This window comes from Mus pahari, chromosome X, assembly GCF_900095145.1.
Source record: "Mus pahari chromosome X, PAHARI_EIJ_v1.1, whole genome shotgun sequence".
Classification (NCBI taxonomy): Eukaryota; Metazoa; Chordata; class Mammalia; order Rodentia; family Muridae; genus Mus; species Mus pahari.
Window position 1 is genome coordinate 54241895 of NC_034613.1, and position 9764 is coordinate 54251658.

Below are 9764 nucleotides of genomic sequence, written 5' to 3' on the forward strand. Positions count from 1 at the left end.
TTATAAGAAGTAGACCCTTTCTCTCTATTTGGACTGGTAGAGATTCTGTCCATAAGATCCATTTCAATGTTTCCCAGAGAAGAGTTGGCCATAAGACATTCTTTAAGATGAATGCTGGGTCAGGATATCAGAAGTACATTGCAAATAAGCAAGCCTATATAATCAAGCTACATTGTATATTTTTTGAGGGACCTACACCAAAGTGAGAGTGTAGAAATCAGCCTGTTCCTATGCTTCCTAAGAAGCATCTGGGCATTTGTAGGACTCGGTTATTTTGTTTGGTTCCCAGGAGACTGCTCTGCTTTCAGAGCTGAGGTAAGTGTTTAGGATATACTCTAAAAGCCTCTTTCAAGATAGAAGGTCTCTGGATAATTCAGTTTCACCCTTGTGGTAAGCCTAGCTCCAATTGTGGCCTAGCTGTAGGGATGAATCTCTTATTTTTCCATCCTGTGAATACCTCTCAAAAGTACACTGTACAGACATTCCCAGAGAGAAAAGGGGGAAAGTAAAATTTGCTGGGTGAACATGGGACCTGAGGATGGACTTTGGAAGCTATACCCCAAGATTCAGCACCTGTGGAATGCACTAATCTAAGTAGGATCCATTTGTGGAAATGAGGCCCTTACTGCTATTCCTAGGGACTGGTGTAGACTCTGTCTAAAGAGCTGTTTCAGAGTTTTCCAAAAAAATAGGAAGAAAGAAAGAAAGAAAGAAAGAAAGAAAGAAAGAAAGAAAGAAAGAAAGAAAGAAGGGAGGGTGGGAGGGAGGGAGGGAGGGAGGGAGGGAGGAAGGAAGGAAGGAAGGAAGGAAGGAAGGAAGGAAGGAAGGAAGGAAGGTAGGTAACTAGATTTCCTGAGGTAAGACAGAAATTTGTCAATGAAACTCAGAAGGCCCACCCAGATGGATAAGCTGGAATAATTAATCTATACTGTACTGTTTTGAGCATCCTGTGCCAGACTTGGGTTTATTTGTGGAAAATAACCCTTGACAAGCTTCTGCATTCTAGTACTTGAGGGAACTCAAAGCCATTTTGTGAGTTTCCTAGACTTTAGAGTTCACTTCAGTGCTGGATTGATATAATAGTCATCATATTCATCATTTTAAATTCACATCTAGGCACTAGGGGGTAGGGGGTGGTGTCAGAGATATTTGGTGCATTTTCTGCTAGGAAAAAAAGATCACACTACAATTTCTGGGTCAAGGTGGAAGATTAGAGTTTATCCCTAAAACCTCCTTCTGTATAGAAGGACCCTAAATAATGTAGGGTTACCCCCTTCACTTTTCATCATGAAAGGCAGAGCAAACTTGTAGGCAGCAGTCCCTTGTTCTAGCAGTCCTAGAAGACCATACTGAGGAGCCATCTTATAAGATTCTAAGGAAACAGACTACTTTGTTCATGATAAAAATCTGACTATAGAGTGGGTTGAAGAAACTCCACTCCAGATAGAGTCTCAGAATATTAAAGCTGTTCCTCTTTGGTGAGCACTGCAGGAAATGGGAGTCTAGTGGTTTTACTGAGCATTTTGTTAGTCTGTAACTATGATCAGTATAGAGGAGCAATGTTTAATTCCTTTTAGACAGGAGGAAGTCATGGCTTACATGGTGTATGTAGCACTTGAAAGTGAACTGCAGAAATCCTACTCCACCCTACTCCACCTAGACAGTACTTTGATAATTAAACTGGGGTATATTTGAAGTAATGAATCTCTTCTTCTCCCTCTCAAAAGAGTGAGCAGGAGCCATTTATGAGGTTAAGAAACAGGACCAGGAGGGTGTTTCTCAATAAACATGTAGATCATGAGTGGATTTTAAAAGCCCCCCCCCCACCAGATAGAAGAGGCTGGGATGATCAAGCTACATTGTATACTTTTGACAGGTCTGAAAGAAACCAAAGGCTAACTTGTGGGAATGAACCCCTCCCTATGGTCAACATCTGCCTCCTGGCTCTAGACTTAGAGCCATGTTTTGAGGTTCCGGATGTTAGAGGATGCCTTAGTACTCATTTGCATAAATAACTCTCTCACAGATACTTCCATATCCATGACATTACTGGTGGGGAAATAACCACAAAATCAGAGATAAGGTGACAGCAGAAACTTGCCTGTAGAGATATTCTAGATAGAGTGTTTTCAAATGATGCAGCCTGGCACTGAGTGTATCGTAAATATTGGAATAATATTCTTGCTCTTCATATCATACATGAGCCTCCATTCTCTCATCAGACCTGGGATAATATAATCAGACTCAATGTACCTCCACTGCAGCTTGTAGGATATCAGGGACAAGCAGGCCTTGTTTTAGGAAATAAGGCCTAAGATCTGCAGAGGTAAGGTAACAGAGCCTTCTGAGTTGAGTTAGGTGCTTCAATGAACTTTAAAGGTCCCTTTGAGACTGGGGATACAAGAATCCTACAGCTTTGTCCCTGTGGTTAGCCTAGCTCCAAGTGAGACCCACTTGTACAGATGAACCTTTTCTCCCTCCATTCTTAGAAACCCTGAATAGACATCACTTTTAGACATTCCCAGAGGGAAAGAGAGGAGAATAGCTTGCAGGATAAACAAAGGTCCTGAGAGTGGACTGTGGAAGCTCTGTTCTGTATACAACTTCAGATAATCTGGGTCAGATGGTGTAGTAAGCTTCACCCAAAAGGTACCCACTTGCAGCAATGAGTCCCTTCGTCACCCATTCTGGAGACTACAAATAGAAGGCATTTGAGAAGTTCTCAAAAACAAAGGAGCCACAGGAGTTAGCCAAGAGGGAAGCAGAGACAGAAGTCTGAAAACAAGCCAATGTAAACAAGTATGGACAATCAACTACATTGTATCATGTTGAGGGTCTGGCAACAAATCTCACCTTGATTTATGAGAATGAGCATCTCCCTAAACTTCTGCATCCAGGGACTAGGATAGACTCAGAGACATTTTGTGAGATTCCTGGAAAGCAAACAGCCTAGATGCACTTTGAATTCCAGCTGAGCCCTTAGGGTAGGTGGAAAGGTCCTTTTTCAGGATATATGGGCCACAAATAATAAAGCTTCATCCCTTTGGTTAGCATGCCAGCAAGGGAGGCCTATGCCCATTGTATCTTTCTTGGAGACATTGCACAGGAGCTAGTTGTAGAATTTTCCTGAAGGAGACTCATTTCAACTCCAGGGTGACATTCAGATCTGAAAGAGGACACCACAGCAGAAGACACACTTCTGAGAGAGGGTCTGATAGTATTTCAGCAGGACCCCTGTGGTGAGCACTATACCAGACTGAGGAGCCAGTTTCTGGAATCAGACTAGTAGGTCCCTATAGACAAATACAGAGGATCTGTTTTTGCAGGTATGGTTATCCATGCTAATGGATTCACATTCAGCATGTATGTAGGACCTGAGAGAGGACTACAGAGGCCACACTCAATCTAGAAGGTACCCAAGTGATATTTTCACTGGTGTGTTCTTGGAAGAATAGAGTATCCCCACACCTTCTGCGAGCATTCAGTGCATGGTGCCATTTGGGTAATTCAGAAAGATGAGGTGACCAAGTATCTGTTAGTCAAGTTGTGACCTCTGAGTCCTATTTTGAGGCCAAACCCCAGGCAGACAGAGAAACAAACAAAGTGGGTTATCATGCTATCTTGTATATATTTAATAGCCATTAAACAAAACAAGGCTACCTTGTATGATTGATCCCCTCACCAAACTTCATCATCTTTCTTTTGTGCCTAGGCAAGGAGGTGGAAGGAAGGCCTTTGGGGTACTGAGTACTAAGAGGATGCCTCAGTAAGTACTGACTTACAGGAGTAAGTTATCCACCCTTACACACACACAAAAGTCCTGGAGGAAAGATGGCCACACTATCTGAGCCAAATGACAGTACAAGATGGACTGGAGTAACACTTTCTAGATAGAGGGTCCCAAGGAACACAGCCAGGCTGAGTGTGGTCCAACTTCCTGGCCTACAGAGCACAGGTGGGCTTCCACACTCCCATCAATTTGGGGAAGCCTTGGGAAGTGTTACTGGGGATAGTGCATTTTTGTTTCATCTTGCAACAGGCAAGGGAGGAGCTGGCCTTGTCCTGGGAAGAAAAGCATAAGATATGTAGAAGGAACCAAGGCTTGAAGGAGGATCAAGGAGATCTCAGAATCAAGGCATGAAAAAGCTGCCCCTGTCCTCAGGCTGAATGGGTGGTGGGAAAGACTGTGAACTAAAGTTGTCACCTCCGACTTCCCACTCAGTGATGATAATGGAGATCAGAGCTGACCTGGGACTGAAGGATGGATATGATGGTCAGCAGAGGTCTTGTAAGGAGTCAATAGTAAATCCTTCAGAATCCCCAAGACAAGAGTGGACTCCAGCTCCTCTTGTCAGTCTTTAGAAATAGGCCAGGGTTGGGCAGATGGGCTGCATCAGGAAGCTGAGCCTGTACAGGGAAGGGTACATCAAAGCAACAGAGGAGGCCATGCACAGTTACCAGAGTAAGTGTCTTGGATCAGCCAGTCATCCTAGTGAGCAACCATGGTATAATTGGAACTGTGATGGGACTGAACCAACCCTACAAGCCAGGGACCACCCTGAGCCACTATGCCTATGTTCTCATGCCTTTGGAACTCATGGCTGCTGTGGATGGCCACTTTTAGTCTACCTTAATTGGAGTTAGGCATTTTGGAGAGAAAACAATCTCAGTCCTAAAATTGATGTCAGGTGAGAAGAGGATCTTTCTTGAGGACTGAGACTAAAGAAAAGTAGAAAAGGATAACAAGGTCTGGCTATGTTATGGAGGTTATATTATGGTTGAGAGTAGTTTTTGCTCTCCTAGGATTTTTGTTATTCCAGATGAATTTGCAAATTTCCCTTTCTAACTCTGTGAAGAATTGAGTTAGAATTTTGATGGGGATTGCATTGAAACTGTAGATTGCTTTAGGCAAGATAGCCATTTTGACTATATTAATCCTGCCAATCCATGAGCATGGGAGACTTTCCCACTTTATGAGATCATCTTTGAATTCTTTTTTCAGAGACTTGACATTCTTATCATACAGATTTTTCACTTGCTTAGAGTCACACCAAGATATTTTATATTATTTGTGACTATTGTGAAGGGTGTTGTTTCCCTAAGTATCTTTCTCAACCTGTTTATCCTTTGTGTAGAGAAAGGCCACTGATTTGTTTGAGTTAATTTTATAACCAGCTACTTCACTGAAGTTGAACTAAGCCCTGTGTGTTTTCACTATTGCTCAGCTGTAATATTAGAAAAAAATTAAAAATCCAGTGGTGCTGCAGAGGGACCTCACTTGGGTCCCGATCCATGAGCAAAACTTGGGTTCGGTTACAGGTGGGCAAGGAGTCGGAGGAAGTGGGGTGACAAATAAGAATACAAGGGAATGTGGTATCTGAATGCAATTTGTCAAATCGAGCATCAAACTTTTATACAGAATAAAATGGGGGGCGGGGGGGGCGCGGCCAGGCGGCTGCATGGTGGAACAGAGTGGGGCTGAAACGAGGCCCCAGATTCGGGTCACCGTCAAGACCCCCAAGGACAAGGAGGAGATCGTGATCTGTGATCAAGCCTCCTTCAAGGAGTTCAAGGAGGAAATCTCCAGGAGGTTTAAGGCTCAGCAGGATCAGGTCCTGATCTTCTCAGGCAAGATCCTCAAGGACGGGGACACCCTGAGCCAGCATAGCATCAAGGACAGGCTCACAGTCCACCTAGTCATCAAAACCCCTCAGAAGGCTCAAGATCCAGTGACAGCTGCTGCTTCTCCTCCATCCACTCCGGACTCTGCCTCTGCACCCTCCACCACGCCTGCCTCACTTGCCACCCCTGTCCAGCCCTGCAGTTCTGGCAATACCACTTCAGATGCTGGTAGTGGAGGGGGGTCCTCTCCAGTGGCTGCAGAGGGGCTCTCAAATGCTACTGCATCGATCCTCCCTGGCTTCGGGGGCATCCTGGGCCTGGGCATCCTGGGCTTGGGCTCCGCCAACTTTATGGAGCTACAGCAATAGATACAGAGACAGCTCATCTCATCCTGATATGCTGTCGCAGATCATGGAGAACCCCTTGGTCCAGGATATGTCAAACCCTGACCTGATGCGCCACATGATCATGGCTAACCCCCAGATACACCAGCTGATGGAGAGGAACCCCGAGATCAGCCACATGCTCAACAACCCAGAGCTCATGAGGCAGACAATGGAGCTTGCTTGTAACCCAGCCATGATGCAAGAAATGATGCGGATCCAGGACCCGGACCTCAGCAACCTGGAAAGTGTCCCGGGAGGGTATAATGCCCTCCGCCGCATGTACGCATGTACGCGGACATCCAGGAGCCCATGTTCACTGCTGCTCAGGAACAATTTGGCAACAATCCCTTCTCTTCCCTTGCAGGGAACTCCGACAACTCATCTTCCCAACCTCTTCTGACTGAGAATCGAGAGCCCCTCCCTAACCCCTGGAGCCCCTCGCCCCCCACCTCCCAGACCCCCGGGTACGGTGGGGAGGGCACGGGAGGATCTGGGACCAGCCAGGTGCACCCGACAGTCTCGAACCCCTTCGGGATCAATGCGGCTAGCCTGGGGTCAGGGATGTTCAACAGCCCAGAAATGTAGGCGCTCCTCCAGCAGATTTCTGAAAACCCCCAGCTGATGCAGTATGTCATCTCAGCCTCTTACATGCGCACCATGATGCAGACGCTCGCCCAGAACCCTGACTTTGCTGCTCAGATGAATGTGCCACTGTTTGCAGGGAATCCACAGCTTCAGGAGCAGCTCCATCTGCAGCTCCCTGTGTTCCTGCAGCAGATGCAAAACCCAGAGTCTCTCTCCATCCTCACCAATTCCTGGGCCATGCAGGCCTTGCTGCAGATCCAGCAGGGACTGCAGACCCTCCAGACTGAGGTCCCTGGGCTTGGCTCCTTTGGGACAGCCCGGACCTCGTACCTCTGGCAGGCAGCAACTCTGGATCTTCGGCAGAGGCCCCACTTCTTCCCCAGGCATGCCAGCCACATCTCCTCCTGGTGCGGGTTCCAATGCCCAGCAACATCTCACGCAACAGATGATACAACTTTTGTCTGGAAGTGGGAACTCACAGGTGCCAATGCCAGAAGTGAAATTTCAACAGCAGCTGGAACAACTCAACTCCATGGGCTTTATCAACTTACAGGCCCTGATTGATTGAGGCCAACTTACAGGCCCTGATTGCCACAGGAGGGGACATCAATGCTGCTGTTGAGAGACTCCTGGGCTCCCAGCTCTCCTGATCCATTGACCGGTGCCTCTTGCCTTCCCCACCTCTCAGCGCCAGCCTTTGGCTCCTCTGTCAAGCCCTACCTTCCATAGCCTGTCTTCTTTGACCCCTACGAACAGCAGGGTGACTTCCAACTTCCAAGGCTTGTGCCCAACCCAAAGCTGTCCAAGGATTTTGATTTGTTTACTGTCATAAAATCTCTTGGAACAGGGCTATCTAGTGTGCACAGTGTGCCCGTTGGCCACATCTCCTTGCCCACAGCTATCTAGTGTGCACGGTGTGCCCGTTGGCCACCTCTCCTTGCTGACAAGTACCTTGGCATTCTTCCCCAGGGGACTGAGAGGAGGCCCCCGCCTGGCGGACCGGAAGTTTTGCGTTGGTACCACTAGAGTTTAGTGAGCCTTACCTTACTCCTACCCTCCTCTCCCTCTCTCACCTCAGCTCAACCAGTTTGAATTTCACTCTTTGGCTAGGTGCTGGTGAAACTGTTTTTCTTTCTCTACTCCTGTACTGGTTCATATAGCGGTGTTTCATGGGCTCCCTTTGGGACTCTGAGGCAGGGAAGAAAATGCCTATCCTTCTGTCCAAAGGCAGCAGTGAGCAGTCTGGGCAGGGTTATCAAGCTCAAACCAGACCAGTGGACGCTGGTGCTCAAGAGCCACAGACAGCAGAGAGCTCTCGGGAGCAGGGACTCGGGAGACAGCCTGGGCGGGAGGCTTGGAAGTTGGCGTTGACAGAGTCTAGAAAGACCCATAGTCTTTCATGGTGGAGAAGCCAGGCTCAGGCCTGACAGAAGAGGAACTGATGGACTTGGAACTGAAGAAAGGAGCTCGACAAAGCTGACCAGCGTGACCCACGAGCGTGACCCACGAGGAGTCAGACTGGCTCCATTGTTTCCAGACATACTTGTGCTCATGTACATATTCCAGTGGACCCAGGCTTCAGGCCCACTCTCCTGAAGATCTGATGGGGTTTCTCGGCATTGTAGAAAATCTGTATATGTGCATACATGCAGGTTGGGGAGGTGTATGTTTTTTGTTGATTTCTGGTTCACAACTTTGTCAACAGAGATGAGTGGGTACAAGGGCCAATCTCGTGGAAGACTTTAGCATTGAGGGAGCCGGGTCCCTGGGCCTCTGGGTATTGGGTAACCAGAAAGCAGATTGAGTAATTCTCTGAGCTATAATGGATCTGACTGGTAACCTGGCCACCACTGCTTCCTTGGTGAAAGAATTGTGAGGTTTCTCTTCCAGAGCTCCTGCCTTTCAGTTCTTTGCTGGTTCTCTCTAGGCCAGAAACTTGTATTTGAGGAGAGGTGGGATGACAGATGCCTTTGGTATGGAATTGGGCTTTGTTTAACTGGAGTACCGGAGAATGCTCTTGACACATTCTCTCTGCTGTGTGGTCCAGGTGCTTGGAAGACCCCTGGCTGAGAGACAGAGGTAAGGATAGGCATCCTGCTGTAGGTGGGGAGCAGGCCCAATCAGTTCAGACATGCCTTCCCTTCCCCCTCTTACACCCAACACCCACGCTGGCCTTTGTAAATAAAAATTGTGATTTTTGTTGTGAAAATAAATAAATAAATAAAATAGGGAAGTTAGGTGACACATTGGCAAGGTACAAATGAGGTTACCCTATGCTTAATGACTCTTATGTAAAACAGAAGAATGTAAATACAAAGACTGGCAGGAACTGGGCAATAAAACAACTGAGACAAAGTCACCTCTATCTAAGGTCAGCTATAGTTTTAGAAGCCAGGTGTGAGGTCTTTACACTCCTGGGGCAAGGGCTTTCACACCCAAGTCATGGTTTCTTTAGGGAGTTCTAGCTAACCTCATGAATAATGCAATACTCCAAAACCACAGCAGGATCTTCTTCCTAAACCATTGTAAATTCCTGTATATGGGAGCGACTTGGCTTTTATCTAAGTGATAGTGTGGGGGCACTTTTCTACTAATAAGTAATGTAGTCTGCCATACATAACTATAATAAGAATTCTAAACTTACTTTGCTAGGCTTACCTTGAGATTTCTAACTTTATGTAGTAGATAGTAAAGCCTGATTTCTTTCACTATCTCTCTTACAATACTAGAGGCAATTCTGAATGTCACTGAATAGGCAACATTCTTACTGAATTCCAAGCCCAGGGTTGACTCAAGGACTACCTAGGGCATTGATGAAGGCCAGGAAGCAAAGTTCAATTTTGCTTAGTTATTTGGCAAGTCATTGTTTGGAGGCACCTATAACAAAACAATGCTGAAAGGAAGCACACAGAATCATTCGAAAGGACAAAATTGGAGCATACGTGCTATGGGATGCCACAGGTCCAGGAGACAAAGTTTCTGTGAAACTCTTTGCCTCGGGACTGCATCCAGGCTTTTGGCCTGTCATGCATGTCACTATTGGAGTGGATGTAGCACAGTGGTAATTTGGCAGTGTAGTGAATGTAAAAGGATTGACAAGCAACATTCTCTTCTTACCACTATTTTTCTTTTCTCTCTCTCTCTCTCTCTCTCTCTCTCTCTCTCTCTCTC

The 9764-nt window shown here is 46.6% G+C and overlaps 1 pseudogene; it reads left to right on the forward strand.

Moving 5' to 3' along the window:
- The first annotated feature begins 5459 nt into the window (after positions 1 to 5459).
- On the forward strand, positions 5460 to 7243 carry LOC110313990 (annotated as a pseudogene).
- Positions 7244 to 9764: the final 2521 nt, after the last annotated feature.